Raw genomic sequence first — 21,417 nt, 5'->3', positions numbered from 1 at the left:
CCAAGCTCTCGCCCCCCACCACCAGCCCTGCTTCGCCCGCACGCACTTCCTCTGGGCCCCGCGCCCTTCCATCCCCGGCCCCCGGCGCCTGCACCTCCCACGTCCCCCACGTCCTCCGCACTCTCCGGAGCCCCTGCCCTCCGGCGCCCCCAGCACCCGCACTTCCTCTGGGCCCCGCATCCCTCCTGTCCCGCGCCCTCGGGCCCCTACGCCGAGCGCCCTCACCTCCTGGCCCTCGCCCTGCGTCCCGCTCTCCCGCAGGGGTTCGGCCGTGCTGCAGCCGCGCGAGCTCGGAGCCACACCGGGGCCAGCAGAGCCCGGCCAGCGGCGGGTCCTTGGAGGAGCTTGGTCCAGGCTGAGCGCTGCTTTCCCCTCCGCACAGCACTTCGCGGATGGGAGGAGCGGTGTGGCGATGCGCACAGGAAATCTGATAGGTGAGGAGGCTGGCGGCGGGGCGGGACACGCGGGGCGCGCGGCTGGGGGTCTGGGGGGCTGGGTGTTCGCCCCGAATCCCAGCCCCCGCCCGGCAAAGGGCTGCTGGAAGGGGCAGGACCCCCGCGCAGGGGGAGGTGTCGGGAACTGTGCGGCGTTCAACCTCCGTGGCCCTGAGGGGAAGAGCATCTTTCCCTGAGCACCAGACACTAGTGGGGGTGGAATTTGTTCATATCCCTTTAGGTGGATTCTTTGAGTTCACCTCTGCCCTCCCAGGGGACGGTCCCAGAGTTAACTCTGAAAACACTGTCTACACCGGTAAGGCAGCGCTGCCCTGTGTTCCCCAAATCCCACATGCCTCCAGGAAGAACAGCCCCCCACGCTTTCAGAAAAGAGATGCTTTTTCATAGCAAACGGTTTGGTTATGAGCGGTGAGTCATGGTCAGGTTAGGGAATGGGGAGTTATGGGGCCTGTTTAATCCTTAGGACAACGGAATGAAGTCGTTGCTATTCCTATTCCCATTTCAGGGATGAGGAAACTGAGACACAGAGAAGTTGAAAGGGACGAGTAGTGAGATAGACGAGATGTTGCCAGTGGGACCCCAGCTTTACCAAAAAGAATAATTAATAAATAAAATGAATAGACTGTTGGTCTGTAACCATTTTCTCTTCCTTAATATTGAAAAAAAAAAAGAAAAGGAAAAAAAGAAAAAAGGAGGACAAGTCTGGCGGGAAAAATATACAAATGTTTATGTACAAAAAATATATATAATATATATTATGTATATTATACATACATGTGTATTTTTTTAAGAGTTGGTAACATATCATTGATCAGCTGATCAGTAGTTGTCAGCACTGGCTGCACAGTAAAATCGCCTGGAAATTTTTGAAAATCCCTAGTTCTCAGGCTTTGCCACAAGCCACATGAATCAGACTTCTCCCCCTGACCTCACATCTCCAATAGCTTCAGAAAAACGCCAGGCCTTATTTCCCCATGGTTAGCACGTGATCCTTCCTGGACAAAGATGAAATGAGGTAATGTGGGGAAGGGGTGAAGAAAACCCCCAAATATTTAGTGAGATGGACTGCTGAAGCTTAAAAGATGCAGAATCGGTTGAGAGTTTCCCAGAAAGAAAGAGGCCTCCAGAAGGAGCAGAAGCTGTGGGTTGGAGGGAGGGGCGCAGGAGTTAGGACCGAAGAGCAGGGGAGCATTCCCTCGCTAGGCAGCCTGGATGGTTACACTCCCCAGCGCTTCTGCATGTGTGCAGGCTTTTAGGCAGCACGATTCCTGAGGTGACCAAATAGGCCTGGCACCACCGACTGAGCGCTGTTGGCCCGCACAGCCAGGCAGGATGCAGCCTCACAGCCATTTGATGGGGCTGGCATCAGCCCAGAGGTGCATAAGGTAAAGGCTGCTCTCCCTCCACACCTCTGCCCTCTCCCTCCCTGCCTACCATCCCCTCTGTCAGCCACAGACACCTTAGCTCAAATGTCTCACCTGACTAGCTTTGGGTATCCCAAGGGACTGCAACACAGGGCAGGTGTTTTTTAATCGAGACGAAGGAAGGAAGCAAGGAAAGTGCAGGACCCAGCGATTGGTGTCAGTGGAGGACAGAACTGAGAGGTGGAGGGGTCGTGTCCCAGCAGGGCCTCTGCACAGAGAAGATGCTCCAGCTGAGACTGGAATGATAGAAAGGCCCAGGAAGGTAAGGAGAGAGCCTTCCAGGCAGAGGGGAGGCCCTGAGCCAGGAATCTGCCTGCCCACGGCTATTTCCAGTATTACCGTGTGGAAAATGGGCTAACAGAGCAGGGCAGACCAGATAGGGCAGTGTGCACAAATCACATAGCCTTGGACACACCTGTCACACGTAAATGAAAGCTCAGTTCCTGCATCTGAGCTCCGTCTGCAGCCTGTGGTTGGCCTTTGTGAAGCTGCCTGCGAAAGGAGCCCACCAGTGGCCTGCTCTGTCCCCTGCCCTGCGGCTGGATCTCACCTGTGGGCCGTGCAAACTGCTCCCTTGAGAGGCTGCACTTCAGCCCATATGTCCCCCACCCTCATCCCACACCAATTCCAGAGCATGAGACCCGTGACTGCCAGTCAAACAGCCAGGCTTCCAGGTTGCCGAGACCCTAAACAGCGGCTCCCAAACTCAGCACAACTGATATTTTGGGTCAGACAGTTCTTTGTTGGGGGAACTGTCATGTGTGGTGAAGGATGTTTAGCAGGATCCATGGCCTCTACCCAGATGCCAGGAGCACACCACACACACACACACACACACACACACACACACACAGAGTTGTCTCCAGACATTGCCACATGTCCTGAGGGCAGGAAAATTGACCCCTGTAGAGAATCTCTGCTCTAATAGGAAGGGATGAGACCCAGCACCCCACAAATAGCAGCAGAACACGTTTGATCAGTGATGGCCCCATGGAAGAGGGCAGTTTCTCAGACTGGATGGTCATATCTACTACAGAATGGGCCCCTGGCCAAACAAAAGCCTTCTTGTGCTTCTTAAACTGGCCAGAATCATTCCCATCTGAGGATCTGTGCTCTTCCTCTTCTCTTTTCTGGAATGTTCCTCTCCCAGATATTCACGCAACTCTCCCTGGCTTCCCCCAAATCTCGCTCAGAGACTACCGCCCGGGACTACTCACCTGAATACTGTCACATGCACGCAGCCTCCCGCCCTTGGTTCTACTTTGCTGCCTGACATCGCCAAGTCCGTTTGTCCCTCTGTGTGCCCTGTGGCCCCTTCCAGTATGGGACCTCAGGGCACACCAGCATGTCTCCAGCAGAAGGCTCGGCCTGGTTCAACAATATTTGTTAAATAAATAAGTGAAGGCACAAACAAACAAATGGCAGGGATCTGTGCGGTGTCTGGAGGGAACGGAGAAAGCAGGAAGCTCTTTTATGCTGTTGAGGGGCGTCTCGGGGAGTTATGGGGGGCAGGGGAAGATCCTCCCCAACTTATCCATGCTGCTGATAGGGGGCGGGGATGCGTACTTCTCCCTCATCCCCCAGAGGTCAGAGCCCAGCCAGCAGGAAATCCTGCACTTCTGATGGAAGGACCTGGGTAGACCCAGCCTCTGTGGCTGAGACAGTCCCAGGGACCCTCGTACAAATTTAGAGAACTGATCAGAGGTTTTTGAGACCTGGAAAATGGTGTTCCCAGGGAAGCCACTACCCTAATTAGAATAAATGTGTCAGAAAGGATTTTCAGGTCCATAGCAGTTTTCTGAAACATTAAACAAAGCTGTCGTGGGGCAAGGTGAGGGCTGTGGGAGCTGAGATTCTGCACTCAGAGGAAAGGGCTGCTGCATAGCAGCTGGTGTACACGCCCAGGATATGGCTAATAGTCCTGGGGCCCCGTCAGGGGGACATCCTGCTCACAAGGCCCACAAAAGCCTGTCCTACCTGGGCTGACCCCACCCCCCCACAAAGAGGCTGGCTATTCCCCACCTGAGTCAGGGCTGCAGAGTGTAATTATAATCCCCACCCCTTGAGGGGCCAAGGAACTATTGGTGACAGCCAGGAGGGCCCGTGGTTAGGACACAGCAAGACTGTGGCCAGTCATTCCCTACAAATTGGGGAGCCTGGGGCCCCTCATTCCTCTAAGTAGATGGGACCATGCCTTCCCAGACAATGAAGGAATTCGCACTGTGAGTGGGACCAGAAAGGGCAGTCTATACTGGTTTCAGGAGAATCAGATTAGGGAGGAAGCCTGCGGTGCTTACTGGACTCCCATAATCTTGGAAAAAATAGAGTAGAGGCCTCAGGCCTCAGGGCTCAGGTCACTGCCAAAGTCTAGTGAACAATATATAAACTTGCGTCAGTAAGGTTCGCATTTCGTATTTTCCTGTACGCATTTTCTTTCATTAGTCCAGAATAATGCAAGTTTGTGGCACATGAAAAACCCAATGAGTCTTAGAAAACGACTTCTCAGCTGTCGGGGTGGCTATTTATATTAAATTCTCAGCATAAGGTTCTATCATTCACCCAGGGGTATGCCCACTCAGCATCACCACTGAGGCCCTGAGGATCTAAAGCTAAGCAGCCTCTAAAATAGATGTTCCTCCTGAATCTTAAGGCTAGACACTCCAAGCCAGGGTGGGAGATGGGGAGGTAGGGGTACAAACAGCCTGGGCAGCCTGGTTTTGCAGCCTCTGGCTCTGCTGTGACTGGGCTGCCAGGTCAGCTTCCTAGGCTACACAGCGAGCATGGTGACAGAATCATCCTGAGGATTTCAGATAGCACCACCAGCGCCACCAAAGGCTGGGATGCTCCTGGGACGCTCTGTGCTTTCAGTGTGATAATACTTAACAATTCTGAGTCAGTTTTTGTTGTTACTCCATGTTTCCTTGTCATATTAGGGAGCCACACCCTTACCCCAACAATGTCTTTTGGGCACTCTCAAGAAACCCGTTCTTAGAGGGCCACCTCATTCTTGTCTGAGAAGCTTTCTACCTGGTACTAAATGATTTCTTTGAGGCATTGAAAATCAGCTTCACACTCAGATTTTTCTATGATTGAGGAGACTTTTACGTGCCCTGAGCTCTGCAAACAGCTCCTAGAGAAGCACATTGAAGAGAAGGTCCACTCCAGAGACCATTTGCAAGAGAAGACATTTGTTTAAAGTGCAAAAATTCTGGAGCCTTGGCTCGATACATTCATCATCCTTTGAGGAGGGCACATTAAAAAGATAAAAGTCATTGTCTTTCTCCTTCAGGGACACCCAGTGGCATAGAGAGACCAACTGGTCAAAAACAGACCATGTTAGGAGTTGGACCTGGACGAGAATGTTAACAGAAGTTTAACAAAATGCGCTAGGCATACAAAGGCAGAGCCAGGTGGTTCTAACTGGGGGCTGGACTTCATCGGTTGTATTCCATCTTTTTTGAGCATTAGAAACTCTTTTGTCAATGGATGTGTATGGGCCTCCAATATTCCAAAATGAGTTAGATCAGAGCTGTTCTGTTGGGGCGGTGGAGTGGGGAGCCTCCAACCCACTCGACACCCCTCTTCCTTCCACTCCTCCAGAGACATCATCTTACACCCCTAGGACTATGCCTTATGCTGCTTCAACTTCTCCAGACTGAGGATGGGAAACTTAGAACTGGAAGGAAACGAAATATTAATCAGCGGTGTGCTTACTTGCAGCTCCCCTCTACGCAGTGGAGTCACAGTCAAACCACAAGCTACAGAGAGGTTTTTGAGGACCTCTTCTGTCACGGAACACTATAGCTTTCAAAGCACTTTTTATGTAAGCAGTCTCACTCAAGCTTCTGAAAGCCCCACTGGGCAGAGTGCACGGGAGGTGTTATTATTTCTCAGATGAAACTGAGGCCCAGTGGAGACTAACAGCATGGGCTCCAAAGCCACTTACCAGTGCTGTGACCTCTTGTCCACTCAGGGTCCCGAATCCACAATGGAGATGGCAGGAAAGGTGCTTTGAACTGTGCCTGGCACATCGTGAGCCCTCAGTACATGCCAGCTCTAATGGTTCGGCAAATTATATCGCTAGGAAGTGGAGCGGGGTCGGGGGGCAGAGGGGTGGGGAGGGGCGAGGACCAGGACCCAGGCTCTGAGTCCCCCCTTGGAACCTTCTGAAACCCTGCTATTCCAGTGTCCTTTATGTGGTTGTTTGAGTGCCCACAGAAGGGCTTCTGCTCACCAAAATAAATTTAAAAGTGTTAGCAATGCTTGGCGAATAAATGAATAATATTGTGACGTGAAGACTCTATTTTCCAGAAATTTTCATTACTGGTTTTACTGAATAAAGTCTGGGAGAAAGAACTGGTCATGCTTAGTTTAGGAAAACTTACTTAAGTGTCATTTTTCGAAGTAAAATTATTATTGTTATTAAAACTCTGTATCAATCATTATTCTGAATGGTTTTTACAAGCATTAACTCACTTATTTCTCACTATAGTTTTGTGAGGTCGGTGCTATTTTGTCCCCATTTTACAGATGAAAACACTGAGCTACAAAGAGTCCAATAATTGGCCCAATTATAAAGCAATTTCCTGCCAACCAGAAATAACCAAATGTTATAATGTGTGTATGTTACTTTGTTAGCCCACCTAATTCCTCCCACAGATTTTTATCATAAATGTTATGAATCTAAAATCTACAGTGGGGGGGAAGAATTAAGGATACAGTGCTCCTCACTTCAGCCTGAAGCGAATGGGGAGCTGGCAGAAGTTAGCAAAGGAGAAAACCCATAAAGTTGTAATTAGCCTACTTTTGGCTGAGGCGAAACATCCGGGAATAGGGTGGGTGGAGAGCAATGAGGAAAATTAATTAGAGTCCAGGTAAAAGGAGGAAAAGGAAGATTAATGCAAAAAGGGGAAGATGCTCTCTAGATGTCCGGGAACAGCCCTGCAGTCCATTACCTGGGGTTCTTCCACTGGCCTTCCTCTTCCATGGACCCAAGAACATGACTTTTAAAGGTTCTCATGGTTTGTGTGGGCTAGGGCAGCATTTACAAAAGTCTGTCCCGTGGATGGTAAAAATGTATTTAAAAAAACAAAAGATAGAGTCCAAGGTCTCATGTGCAAACAACTTTGGGAGGCCCTGTCTGTACAGTATGTTTAGTTTTACTGAGATATAATTTCCTCATAATACTGTAGAAGTTTAAGGCGTACAACATAATGATTAGATATATGTATGTGTTGGGCAGTGAGCCACAATAACTTTAGTTAATATCCATCACCTTACATAGTTGCCATTTTTTCGTTGTCATGAGAACTTTCAGGATCTATTTTCTTGGCAACTTTCAAATATACAGAGCAGTATTGTTAACTATAGTCATCGTGTTGTACACGACTGTACAGCATTGCGGGTTTTTTAAGTGCAGGACTTCTCAGAGCCTTTATTGTGAATTGTGAAGGTTTAAGAGAGGCATAAGGAATGCAGCCTTTTCTAAACTTATCTACTAATCAACCCATTTTCCAAAGAGCACGTTGTAGGATTAATGTTCCAAAAGCGCCACTTTGGATAATGGTGTTCTGAAGCCACATGCCACTTCCGTGCATGAGCACAGAGGAGGGGAAGCTTGCTGAGGCACCTCCAGAAGTGAACTTCAGTTTTGGATATTTGTGGAATCACGCCACACCATCCCCAAAGTCCACAGGGCACAAAATAACTGCTGTGTTTGGAAACAAATTTGAATGTTTTAAGAAAAGCCAAGTGTTTATGGAATGTTTTTCAAGCAGGATCCCTCTCGCCCCAGAGCCAGGAAAACATGCCTTTCTCAGCACTTTCTGCCTTGCTGTGCACCACCAACCCCCCAACCCCCAGGCAGCTGAGGAAGGACGGAGTTCTCAGATGCCTTCTCCAAGAAAATGCGAGTGGGAAAGCAGGAGGCTCCAAATCGACTCATTTGGATGAGAACCAGGCCCTAGAAATTTGGCTGCCTCCCCGCTTATAGAAGGCCCAGGCATGAAAACACCAACACCAGCCAACATTCCTGCCAGGAACAGAGATGTGTGAGCAGGCCTCCCCAGGCCGTGTCACCCCTCCGCCCGGCTGCGTCTCCTCGAGCCCGGACATAGTGGGGACGGCTGGGACCACGGCGTGGCCTCTCTGTAAAGTTCCACTGTCTGTCTGTTCTCTAACAATCGCCACTGATCACAAGACTGGGAGGTAGGTGGGCAGGGGATGAGACGCTGAGAAGGCAGATGAGACATCTGAGAGGGAGGACGGAGCCGAGCGGTCGTCATTATTGACTCACAGGCTTACCGACCAGCCGGCCGGACGCCTCCCGTCGTCGTTCTGGGTCTGCAGCGTCACGGTCCAGCCCGACATCCAGGTAGAAGCCTGAGGTCCCTCTTCTCTCCCTCACTGAATCCGACCGATGCTCTCTTCGCCGCCTATGAAGTCAGCTCCGCCTTCCACCCCAGACCAGGCCTCACTATATCCGCACTGCATGATAGCCTCCTTCTAAGCGCCACTCCTGGAAGAATCCGACTTAATTAAATCGGGCCCTTGCTTGAAAGCCCTGGTGACTCCCAGCCAGATGCATGCGCACCCTGAAAGACCAGTCATAATTTGGCCTCCACTGCTCACCTGGTCTCAACACTGTCCAGGTGTTACACAGCCCCGCACATCAGCCGTGCTGACAGTCTGCCACTTGTGACGCACCACTCTGCCATTATTTATTCTTTTCCTTCCTACTTTTCCCTTCCCCAGGTACCTAGAAAACTACTTATTCATCAAAACCCACATCAAATGCCACCTTCTCTTCCCTGCTCAGACTTGATGACTTCATCCTCCTGCCATGTTTGTCCCTGCCCTGGAAGCAGCCCTCACCACCTGGCTCCGCTGGGGCTGGTGTTTATTGGCTCATGTGTCTGTCACTTCATTTGGGGCCAGAGACCTCATACCACGATTTTATGCCCCAAATCTCACATAATGTTACCATGTAAGTAGTAAAGAGTGCCTGAGTGAACATTGATCTTATTTTACAGCATAAGAAAATGGTTTGTGTTTAATGTCTAGGTTTTCCAGTCTCTAAACGGAACCCTGTAAATTTCACTACATCTATATTTTTAGTGATAATAGTAGATGCTCTGAAGTGGGTAAAAAGTTCCCCATTGGTAAAAGAAGTTGCCATTCAACAATTTACAAGGCCAGTTCTTCCTGGTAGGGTTCTATGGAACAAGCAAGGACAAGACCTTCTTTGTCATAGCCTTTATACTCGACCAGCTTCAAGAGCTCTTGAAACACTCATTTTTTTTTTTTTTATTGGGTGTCCTGTGCAATCACACTTAGCTCCCACCCCAGGTGACCTGCCCTGTTGAATCGAAATTGAGTGTTAAAATCCCAACTACAAATTCCTCATGGCTTTGTCATCTCAGCCAGTCATTCCCCCCAAACTGATTATGCATTATTAATCAAAATCATAAAACTTAAGATTTCCAGCCACAACAGTGGATAGGTAAATGCTGTGTTTGCCTCCTTTCAGGACCACATCAATTACAACTAAACTACGGAACAACCATCATTGAGAATGACCTGAAGACTAGCTGAACAGAAGTCCTATAATTGAGGACATACAGAAGAGGCCACCTCAAGACTGGTAGGAGGAGTAGAGACACAGAACAGGCTAGTTCCACACCCACATGTGACCATTAAGAATTGGGAAGAATAGTTCAGCTGTGGAGGTCTCTCCTGAGAAGTGAGGGGTCCCAGTCCTACAACAGGCTCCCTAACCCTGGGTTCCAGTACTGGGAAGAGAAGTCCCCATATCAGAGGGTGAACCAGCAGAGGTTCTGGCTGAGTGAAACGGAGGACAGCTAGAGTCCCAGGTGCTCCTCTTAAAGGGCTTACGCGTGGACTTACTCGCTGACAGACTCACTTTCTCTGAGCTCCAGCTCAAAAGGCACCAGGGACATAAGGGAAGGTTCTGAATTCTCTGGCACACAACTCTCACAAGCGATATACCTGGAGCACCCGACTCAGGTGACCAGGGAAGCTGTACCATTGGGCCCCACCGGACACCTACTACATAAGGCCACTCTACTAAGACTTGGAGATATACTAGCTCTACTTAATATATAGAAACAAACCCAGGGAGACAGCCAAAATGAGGAGACAAAGAAACATGTCCCAAATAAAAAAACATAATTAAGCTCCAGAAAAAGAACTAGCCAAAATGGAGACAAGCAATCTATCAGATGCAGAGTTCCAAACACTGGTTATAAGGATGCTCAATGAACTGAGGGAGAACATCAACAAAGATAGAAATCATAAAAATGGAGATAGAAAACATAAAAAAGAACCAGTCAAAAATGAAGAATATGATCACTGAAATACAGAATACATTAGAGGGCATCAGCAGTAGGTTAGAAGTAGCAAAGGACTGAATCAGCGAGTTGGAAGATAAGGTAGCAGGAAACACCCAATCAGAATAGCAGAAAGAAAAAATAATACCAAAAAAGTGAGGTAGTTTAAGGGGCCTCTAGGACAACATCAAGCATACCAACATTTGCATCACAGGGGTAACAGAAGGAGAAAAGAGAGAGCAAGGAATTGAAAACCTGTGTGAAGAAATAAGGACCATAAACTTCCCTCCTCTGGCAAAGGAAATAGATATACAAGTCCAGGAAGGGCAGAGAGTCCCAAACAAAATAAGCCCAAAGAGGCCCACACCAAGACACAGCATAATTAAAATGCCAAAGGTTAAAGACAAAGAGAGAATCTTAAAAGCAGCAGGTAAAAAGCAGTTAGTTACCTACAAGGGAGCCCCCATAAGACTGTCCATTGATTTCTCAACAGAAACTTTGCAGGCAAGAAGGGATTGGCAGGAAACATTCTGAGTGATGAAAAGCAATGACATACAACCAAGATTACCTAGCAAAGCTATCATTTAGAATCGAAGGAGAGATAAAGAACTTCCCAGACAAGAAAAAGCTAAAGGAGTTCATCACTACCAAACCATTATTACAAGGAATCTTAGAGGGACTTCTTTAAGAAGAAGAAAAAATTATCAACAATAAGAATAATAAAATGGCAATAACTACATATCTATCAATAATTACTTTCAATGTAAGTGGATGAAATGTTCCAATCAAAATATAGGGTGGCTGAATGGATAAGAAAACAAGACCCTTACATATGCTTTCTATAAGAGACTCACTTCAAATCAAAAGACACACACAAACTGAAAGTAAAGGGACGGGAATAGATATTTCACAAAAATGGAAACAAACAAACAAAAAAAGTAGGGCAGCAATACTTATACCAGACCCCAAAAATAGACTTTAAAACAAAGGCTATAATGAGACAAAGAAGGACCCAGTAATCCCACCTCTGGGTATTTATTCAAAGGAAAAAAAAATGCTACTTTGATGGGACATGTGCATTTATACGTTCACTGCAACATTGTTCACAATGGCCAAGATGTGGAGGCAGCCTGGGTGTCCGTGAATGGATAAACGGATAAAGAGGAGGTGGTACATATATATACAATGGGATATTACTCAGCCATAAAAAAAGAATAAAAACTTGCCATCTGCAGCAACATGAATGGACCTAGAGGGTATTGTGCTGAGTGGAGTAAGTCAGACAGAGAAAGACCAATGTCATATGATTTCACTTATAAGTGGAATCTAAAGAACAAAATAAAGAAACAAACAAAACAGAAACAAACTCAGACACAGAGAACATTTTGATGGTTGCCGGCTGAGAGTGGGGTTAGGGATGTGGATGAAAAGGGGGAAGGGATTAAGAAGTACAAGTTCATAGTTACAAAATAGTCATGGGGATGTAAAGTACAGCATAGGGAATATAGTTGATAATATTGTAATAACTATGTATGGTGTCAGATGGGTATTAGATTTATCAGGGTGATCACCTCATAAGTTATATAAATGTCTAATCACTATGTTGTACACTTGAAACTAATATAATATTGTATGTCAACTATAATTGAAAAATAAAACAATTATTTTTTTAATATCGTAAAACTGAAAGTGGTGTCTGCAAACTGTGTTTTTTTCTGGTTCCCTTGTTCAACACTAATCCACAGGAGCCATTGGGTGCCCAGTACAGTGCTAGACACTAAGAAAAATAGGACTTCTCTTCACATTTTTGCTGCCCACACTCACCACATAGTCCTACAACTAGGACAACCCACAGGTCAAAGATGAAAGAAAAAAAAAAAACAGAAAAAAAAACAGAAAAGTCACCCTCTAAAGGTGACTGCTCTACACTTTGACCTCTCTCCTGAATCTGCCTGCTGTTTTTACTTTACAGAGGCATCAGGTAATTGCTGTTTGTGTTTTGCCCAGAGTTGTTAGCTGTAATCTATGGAGGAGAAAGTCGACTCCAGATTGGCCAGCTCTGGAAATAGGTGTCTTAGGTCATTTTAGATAAAGCAATACAGCGTCTTCCTTAGTAAGGATTCATATTCCTAACTGTTGTAATGTTAGCTTCCATCGTGTTAATGTTAAATGCTGATTTTCACTCTTACTAGTGAGGATACCAAGACAACAACTGTTTTTAGTTTGGTCGCCAATCTTTTCTGAGAAGTCATTTTAATATTGTTTTCCCAAATTCAGGCCCCACATTTAGAAACATGAAGCTGTTGAGATGTTTTTGACACCTAAGATATCTTTCAAGTTTCCTGGAGAGCTATTAGGTAAACACGAATATTGGCTCTTTTGCCTTCTGAAAGGAGATATAACAAAAACAATTGAGTTTGTTCGGCATTCTCCAGATTTTAATTAAGTCAAAACTATCATGAGAGCTCTTTTGTTTATCAAACCCAGAATATAAGAAAAACCTAACAAATTAAAAGAGAAATTTAGTTTTCCTAGATTAATTTTTTGGAAGTTATTTGTTGTTAATATATGAGTGGTTATGTCTTAGTGATTATATACTTCCCAGGTTGAGAAGAGGAATACTCATGTTCACGTACAAAAACTGACACATTCACTGTCGACCAATGGACTTGTTTTAAGAAAGATTTTGTTTCTACATTTAATTACCCTACTCCATGAAGGATAATCATAATACTTTTATATTTTAAGATAAAGAGCTGGAGATCTATCTATAATATGTTCCGACATTAACTATTGATGATATCCTTGTAAATGTATATATATATAGATTTAAATTTATACATATACATATATTGATTGAGTGTGTATATTATCAGTAATACAGTTTACATGGTGGAAAGTTTGTGAACTTAATTGTCCAACCGTGTGTGTGTGTATCACCTTACATTTACATTTAATTTGATCACCACTGTTCAGTCATGAAATTTCAATTTCCAGCTTTTCTGACCATCCTAATTCTATGGCAAATCATAATCAAATGATAGCGTAAACCTGAAAGTGAGATCATTTGCCTTTTCTTTCTGTGGCCATTCCATCATCCCAGGAAGTAGGAGGACCAAGAGGAAAAATTGTAAAGGCTTCATCTCCACTTACAGCATCACTTGTCTAGGAATTATCAAAACCGACAGTTGTTTCCAGACCAGTGAACAACGGGTCTTCTTTTGACCCACTGGGTACACACTTATGGGCTGATCCCTCCCTACCCAGAGGGCAGCTTTCAATACTTAATTATCATAACCTCAAACTCCTCCTTTCCAGCAATTAAAAAAACCTGACTTTTTCCACCTGCACACAATAGACTCTAGAGCACAGGTGCTCAATCAGGCATGACACTGAGACAGCAAGGATAATCCAGGACTGAGCTGGCAAAACGAGAACATCCCGAGCCCATTTCCATCATCCCCTGGACAGCCTTCAGTTCTGAAGGCTAAAGGCTCTGTTCTGATGCAAGTCCATTCATCCAACCGAGGTCCCTCAGACATCAGCCTCTGGGCTGCCCAGCAGCTGAGCCGCTTATCCCTCCAGTGCTGGCCTGATCCTCTGTCCTTGAAGACGGCCCCCCAGCTGTGGCCCTGTCAGGGCCAGAAGCCAGCCTATCTCCCCCATGCCCGCACTGTCTGGGAACCCCATCTGCCTGGTCATCCCAGGACTGACTTAATCCACAGCAGTGCTCGGCCAGAAACACAACAGGACAGATTGCCTCCAGGCAAACAGAATTACACAAAAGCAAATCATATCCCTTTTTTGATAAAGCACAGGAAATATTGAATGGCATCATTTAGATAAAGACTTGTCAAATAGAGAAAGGAGATTAAATAGAAAAAGGCACTAATAAAATGGAAGAGCCATATAAAATCCATCTAAAGGCAAGTCACTTCCATATACAAGCTCGTAACCTTGGGCAAGCCCAGAGCTCAGTGAAAATGCACCTGGCACACAGTGTCCCTCAGCAAGTGTTGGATGAACAAGCGAGCGAGTGAGGGAGTGAGTGAAGGAGTGAGTAGAAGATGGGCTGAGATCCAGAACAGAAGGTGTTAAAACATAGTAAAGACGTATTTAAGTCCTTCATTGCTAATTGAAATTATTAAGGTTAGCCATGACATACAGAGTTCAAGCCAAAAGAGGCAAAGTATGTGGTTTTCTCCAAGAAAGGCAGAGTAAGTCTCCACTCTCCTGAGCTCAGGGTCTATACAGTTATGCAAGGCTGGGGTCTTTGAGGGTCTTGGATGAAAAACCAAGTTCAGGGATTTCCACATATTTAGTAAGAGGACTGGTTGCTTTTTTTTTTTCTTAATATAAAAAGATGCCCTGGGTTCCCCCACATGATGACATCTGTTGCCTGAGAAGATAAACACTGATTTAAAAAAAAAAAAAAAGCCTCAAATTTTAAATAATTTTGTTTCATAACAGTTTCTCCACATTTGAACAACAGAGGACACAAGGGATCAAGACTGTGTATCCGAGATATGCCCAAAGCTGGGGCCCACGTGGTTTCAGTCCCTCACAAAACTCTGCTTCTCGGGAGTTTGGAAAACCACTGAAGTGGAAATATCCTGGCCTCTAAGTCCACGTCATGTTTGAAGCAATATGCTGCCTCATAAAAGCTGTATGCCTGTGAGCAAGTTACATACACTCTCTGAGTCTTGGCTCCTTGGGGGCATTACCCATGCCCATATAGGTTTACTGTGAAGAGTAACTCAGACAACGTAAGCAAAACACCTGGCATACAGTAGGCACTCAGTGAAGGTTAGTGCCCTTCCTCCAAACATGAGAGTCCCATTCAAATTCATATCCAATCATGAAAACCCACGACAAGAGGGTCAATATGACATTGAATATTCTATATCAAAACAATTATTAGATAAATGGAGTTTTCTCTATTACCTTTTTTTCTCTATACAGTTGACCCTTGAATTACACAGGTTTAAACTACATGGCTCCACTTATACATAGATTTTTTTTCAATAAATACAGTAAATGTATTTTCTCTTCCTTGTGGTTTTCTTAATATTTTCTTTTCTCCAGCTCACTTTATTATAAGAATTGAAGTATAAAATATATATAACATACAAAATGTGTTAATCGAGGATATATATTATCAGTAAAGCTTCCAGTCAACAGTAGGTAGGCTATTAAGACTGGGGGAGATCAAAAGTTATACATGAATTTTTGACAATATGGGGGACAGCACCCCAACCCCTGCATGGTTCAAGGGTCAACTATACTTTGGAAATTATGCTTTCTCGTTTTATTCTTTGGGTGGTTATTCTTAGAATTAGAGTAGGTATACATGACATAAGACCAAAGTTAATCAACTGTCTCTCGTCCTAGTATGCAACACAGGCTGCACAATGTGGAGTCCAGTCCCCCAACTGCCACGCCCTACAGCGATGTCCTCGTGCGTCTCACCATCCCTGTATTTAGAGCCCAAAACTCGTCATCATTATTTTTGTTTCATTTAGTCCATGCTTTTTTTTGTTTTTTTTTCAGTAGTCCTTTTCAATGAAGGTCTACTTCTTTCCTTTTAATTTTTCTGAAAATGTCTTCATTTTGCATTCACTCTTCAATGATTCCTAGCTAGGTATTGAATTCTAGGTTGAAGTTATTTTCTCTCAACTATTTGAGAATGTTCCTGTGTGGTGTGAGAGTTGTAAGCACAGGCTCTGTGTTCAGAACCCCTGGAATCCAGCCCTGGCTTTGCCAGTCACCAGCTCTAAGACCTTGGCACAGGACTCCGAGTCTCTGGGCTCAGCTCCCTCATTGGTTTCATGGGGATAAAACGAGTCCTACCTTACAGGGTCGTTGTAAAGACTGAATGAGATAATTAATGTACAACGCTTAAAAAATAATAATGCCACCTTAAAAAACAATAATGCCAAATAAGGTTACCTATTGTTTTTATTATTACTATATTGTCTTCTGACTTTTATTGCTGTTAGAAGTCTGATGATGTCTAATTTGTTCTTTTGTATGTAACTGACTTTGTTCCCTGGTTACCTTTAGGATTTTTGTCTTGGGTATTTGGTAGTTTCATTTCTATGTATCAAGTTGTTGTTCATTCATCCTACTTAGGTTTTATCAGGCTTCCTGAATCTAAGGATTTGTTTCTTTTCATGAGATTTGGAAATTCTCAGCCATTATTTCTTTAAATATTGTCTCTATTTTTGCAAGCTCAACCTTGCATATAGAAACATCTTTGTTGTATGTTACCCAGTATTTCTAGGTTTTTCTTTTGAATAGAAGAATTTTCAGTGTATGTGCACATCATTGACAGAATTAGAAACCCTGGTCTGTGCATTTTTTTTTTAAATTTAACATTAAATTTTAAAATAACACCAAAGAACTCTTTAGAGCCCTAAACTACTTATTGAAACCATAGAATTTAAATACACTAAATACAATGACATTACTTTTATAATAATGCTAAGTTAATCATTGAAAGCTAGGAAATGTTTGAATTTAAATTTCCTCTGACTGATGCTCAAAGGAAGTTCAAAAACCTTATTGAGCCAGCATCCTCTTTCCAAAAACTTAACCGCCTACAAACCCCTTACTAAGGCCAATGAGTAAAAGAAGATCCTCTCATGTGTTTCCCTTCGAAGATCACCAATGTGCCCATCTGCCGTCTGTGAGCTAATTAAGCATTATGACTTTATTCCATTAAATAGACCAACACTAAACTTATATAAGTATTCAGAATACTTGATAGCACATTATATACTTGCTAACTTTTTTTTGCCTAAATTCATACCCAAAATCAATTTTTCCCTATATGTTTTCTTTTAACTTAACTCTTTGCTGGGAAAACGGGAGTGCATTCTTTTCTAAGTTAAATTTTTCTTTGTGTAATCATGTTCCTTAGACTTTTTCATTTCTGACTGGTATTCTTTAAGTCTGGACTTTGTTGAAATCATTAAACCATAGAATGAGGTCCCAGATGGCAGGGACTAGTTTTTATTCAGCCCTATATCCTTAGCCTTGCAGTATGTGCTCTTTAAATATTTGTTGAATAAATGAAAGAAGCTAAGCTTTACCAAATTAACTCCCCTCCCAAATCTGTAATTTTTTTAATGTTGCATCTCAGTAATCCAAACTCTGCCTAAATACCTCCAGTGCAAAGAACTCTCAACAATGTACAGAAGTCTACTCCACTCATCACTAGACCTGTCAACCACTAGACCCAGTTGTTTATTTGGTTTGGTTTTTATTTTTTTTTTTACTATTTTTTTTTGTTTCAGTTACTCTACTTCCTCCACCTATTCTACCTGGGTCCCGGTTGATTCTTCTGTAGTGATGCTCTGTAGGATATACATGATTCTGTATGATAACCTGTAAACATACCTCTCCCTTATCTTGTAATAGATCTTTATAGCGGGACAGGATCTTGGCTTGGGTCCTGGAAATCCTCAGTTTTTAGGATTTCACCAGTGGATTTGAATGTTATTGGTTCATGGGCTATCACTAATCTGGCCTCCAAATTTCTTATCTCCTCAGTTAAATGTTACTCATCCTCTTAACCAGTTCTATAAAAATGATGGCTTCCAATTGCCCATTTCTGGACGTGGTCCAATCTGAACATTCCTTCTAAAAAAAATGTCACACATATAAATAGATACGATACTCTAAGTGTGACCTGTCCCTGACAATGATGGGCCCAGTTAGACACCACTTTTCTATCAACGTGGCCTGCGCTTTTCCATGGCTCCAAGAGTCATCCTGTTTTTAACTCATTATAAGTTAAGTCTCCAGTTCTTTCTTATAGGCATGGCACATGCAATTGGGGAGTTGGGGAGGGAAGACAATAAATAAGAGAGTAAATACATTTACTCTTAAGTTTTGTATTAGTGCTTGGCAAATGTTCCAGTATTTAGCGAAATGTTTTAATCCTGAGTCCCCAATGGGAATTTCCATTTGGCCTTTTGTGATGTGCAAATTTAGTTCACATGTATTCTGTTTAGTCACTCAACAAATACGTACTGATGACCCACGATGTACAAGTCATTAGCTAAGGTCTCATGTGGGACATGAATTTCTACAAGATACAGTGACAGTTTGCAGGGACCTGAATTCTCATAAGCACATCTACTAAGTCTTCATCTGCATGATTAACAACAAAAACCCAGCCCAGGATCAAGACTTGTGACCCAAGAATACAGTGCTTTACCTCAATGCCATGCCCTTCATCAACTCTGTTTGAAGACCGGCCTTCATCAGTTAAGAAGCCACTTTCTAGTCTCTAGCCTCATATTACCTCATTTTTCCACCTTGTCACAGAATATTTCTATGAGAAGCTTCATCAAGTGTTTTAATGAGATTAAAACATGCATGAAATATCCCTAATGAAAAACAAGGAGAAAAATGAGGCTAATTTGTTATGTTTTTGTTCATCACGAACCTCAGCTGGCATTCAGTGTTCATTATTCCCTTTTGTAAATGTTCAGGAACCATCTGCTTCACACACCATTCTAGAAGCTACCAAGGACTGACTTGAAGTTTACCAGCCTGGAGAGTCTCCATTTTCCCTTTTTTCTGAAGGGAACTGACACGAGTCTGGTCCCAGTCCCATTCCCAGGACTGAATCCTCAAAGGTGCCTGGCAGGAGCTCTGGGATGTGGCTTGTCTGGAGCTGAAGCGTCTATTCACCATTTAAATGCTTGTTAGATTTTCTGACTGTTCTCTCCGCTCCCTGATGTCTACTTCCCTTTATATACTGTTCTGCTCTTTCCAACCAGAAGACCCTCTTGGCAGACCAGAGACTGAGTGATTCGGTTGGCTTTCCTCCTTCTATGGCACAACAGCACCTTCCTCACAGAAGGTCTTCAACTTCTTGGTCCCCTCACCCTCTCCTTACAGGTCCCTGCCACAGTTTTCTTCTATGTGGATGCACATCTCTCTCTCCATCCTCTGTACATTATTGCTCAAGGCTGTACAGCCTCTGTCTTCCCTAGCTGCCTTTCCATCTGGTGCTTTTTGTGAGTCCTGAATCATCATTTTCTTTTTTCAAGCCTTCTATTCCTGAGGAGTAAATACCCCCTTTAAGAGTCTATAGTTGGATCCCTGAATTTTAAGATCTTTTTTAAAATAAAGTGAACAGAAAAATCCAGAGAGTAAGGAAAGTTGTGTGCAAACAAGACATTAAATCAAGCAGATGCCAAGACAATTATTTGAAAAGTTTGAGGCCAATGAAAAGATCATATTCAAAATTCCTAAACAAGAACATCAAAGTAGGAAGCCACTTCCATTATCATCAGGATATAAAAAGGGATACATTTGGGGATGAAAGCAAAGCAGCACATGATTTTTCCCACACTCGCACTAAAAACATCAAAAGTACACATGCTTGCTGTGACATAATGCAAGCATTCCAGAGCCAAACCAAGTTCTACAAATGTCCCAACCACCAAGGCGCAGAGACAGACAGAGGTGACAAAACAGTCCCGGATATGCCATCCCTGAGACAGGAGGGTTTCTTTGCTACAGACTTTATTGAATCTGAATACTTAAACGAGGTTTTATGGCAGAGAGATCAGAAGCATCGGATTTAGTAATGTCTGGCAAAGAGGATGTTCTCAACCAAAAGTGACAAAACCATTTCTAAATAAGCCATTCAGTCCTCAGGGCACTTACCCAAGGTGAAATTCTGAAGCAGTTGCTCATGACATTGTTTTAGGAGCCACCCTCCCTAGGGCACAGAGGCTGGCAGCTTAGCCCCATCCAAACACATCAACTGAGGGGCATGCATCTTGCCCTGTCCGAAAGGATTCCCCATTCCTTACACATAAATAAAATGAGACTATACAAATGTACATGTATATGCATATGTACAGGTATACGTTTATATACGTAAGTATATATCCTTCTTTCTTGCCATCATACTTGTCTTGAACCATGAGGTTTCCTAAATCGCTCTGGATCTGTCAGTCATCCTATTTTAATGTTCTAGGGCTGCCATAACAAAGTACCACAGACTGCATGGCTTAAACTGAAATGTGTTGTCTCCCAGTTCCAGAGACTAGAGGTCTGAAATCAAGGTGTGGGCAGGGCTGGTTCCTTCTGAGGCTGGGCGGAAGGATCTGACCCCCTCTCCTTGGCTTCAGGTGGCTGTCCTCATGCTCACATGGCGTTCTCCCCGTCTGCAAGGACACCAGTCGTATTGGATCAGAAGACCCCATAATGACCCCATTTAAACTTGGTTAAAACACTGTCTCCCAAAACAATCACTTTCTGAGACACTAGGAGTCAGGACTTCAATTTATAAATTTGGGGCAACAAAATTCAACTCGGAGCACAGCCCACCTCCAGCCTCAGCCCCAAAAGTCATTTTAATCTGGAAGAAGCAGGTCTTCAGTATCAAAAGACAAAATCAGCTGAAAAGAACCAAGGCTCCAAAGACTATGGCCTTATGGAAGGGCATAGTTCTTATGGAAAGCCGGGTGCTAGCTGGCTGGGTATCTATGAAAGACCAGCCTTTTCCCAGGGAAGTCAGAAACACAGGAGGTATGATGAGAAGGACGACAAACAGAAAAGGGAAGAGAAGCACAGCAGAGGAAAGTACCCCTAGTGGGATGAGAGCTGTAGATGGAGCGGCTGAGTGCCTGTTCAGCACATCGGTTCAGTCCTGCTCTGGAAATGATGTCAGGAGTGCCCATCTGGAAGCCGGGGAACCCTGATAACAGACAAGAGGAACTCTACACAGGGTCCACCCAGACCTGTACAAGCGCCCGGAGTCCTTAACTCCACATTTCACCCCTGCCATGTCACAGATATGACCTGCCAACTAGACTGCTGTGTAGAGCAGATCATTCACTGCCGTGAGGGCCATTGTTCCCTTACATACTGTACACATAGATGAGGATGTTGCATGCAACCCAAGCGTTGGTCCCAATCCTATCAGCCACCATTTCTTTACTGAGCTCCTGTTCTGTGCCAAGCACTGTGTTACATACTTTACTTAAGTGTAGCTGTGAGTCTAAGTGGAGCTCGAGTGCAGACGGAGTGTGGGGCTAGGTATTTCTTCCACCCCACCCTGACATCCATTTTCATAAGCTGATTGCGGTAAGGTGACATTGGGGTTAAAGGAGGAGGGAGGACGTGGGGCTCGGGCCCTAGGGAAGAGACTTGGAGGGAACC

The 21,417-nt window shown here is 44.4% G+C and overlaps 1 protein-coding gene across 4 annotated transcripts in view; it reads right to left on the bottom strand.

The window, feature by feature from the left end:
• B3GALT5 (beta-1,3-galactosyltransferase 5) overlaps positions 1-21,417 on the bottom strand; it is a 68,836-nt gene that overhangs the window by 33,250 nt on the left and 14,169 nt on the right. For 3 of the 4 annotated variants that reach the window (XM_033131658.1, XM_033131645.1, XM_033131666.1), the window contains exon 1: positions 226-426. The exons of the other annotated variant lie outside the window; for it this stretch is intronic. The gene's annotated coding sequence lies outside the window, so the exon portion shown is untranslated. Of the gene's footprint in view, positions 1-225; positions 427-21,417 lie in introns of those variants that run through there. 4 annotated transcript variants of the gene reach the window in all.

Source organism: Rhinolophus ferrumequinum, chromosome 2 (genome assembly GCF_004115265.2).
Source record: "Rhinolophus ferrumequinum isolate MPI-CBG mRhiFer1 chromosome 2, mRhiFer1_v1.p, whole genome shotgun sequence".
NCBI lineage: Eukaryota > Metazoa > Chordata > Mammalia > Chiroptera > Rhinolophidae > Rhinolophus > Rhinolophus ferrumequinum.
The sequence above is the reverse complement of the archived record's forward strand: the minus strand, read 5'-3'. Positions and strand labels throughout refer to the sequence as shown.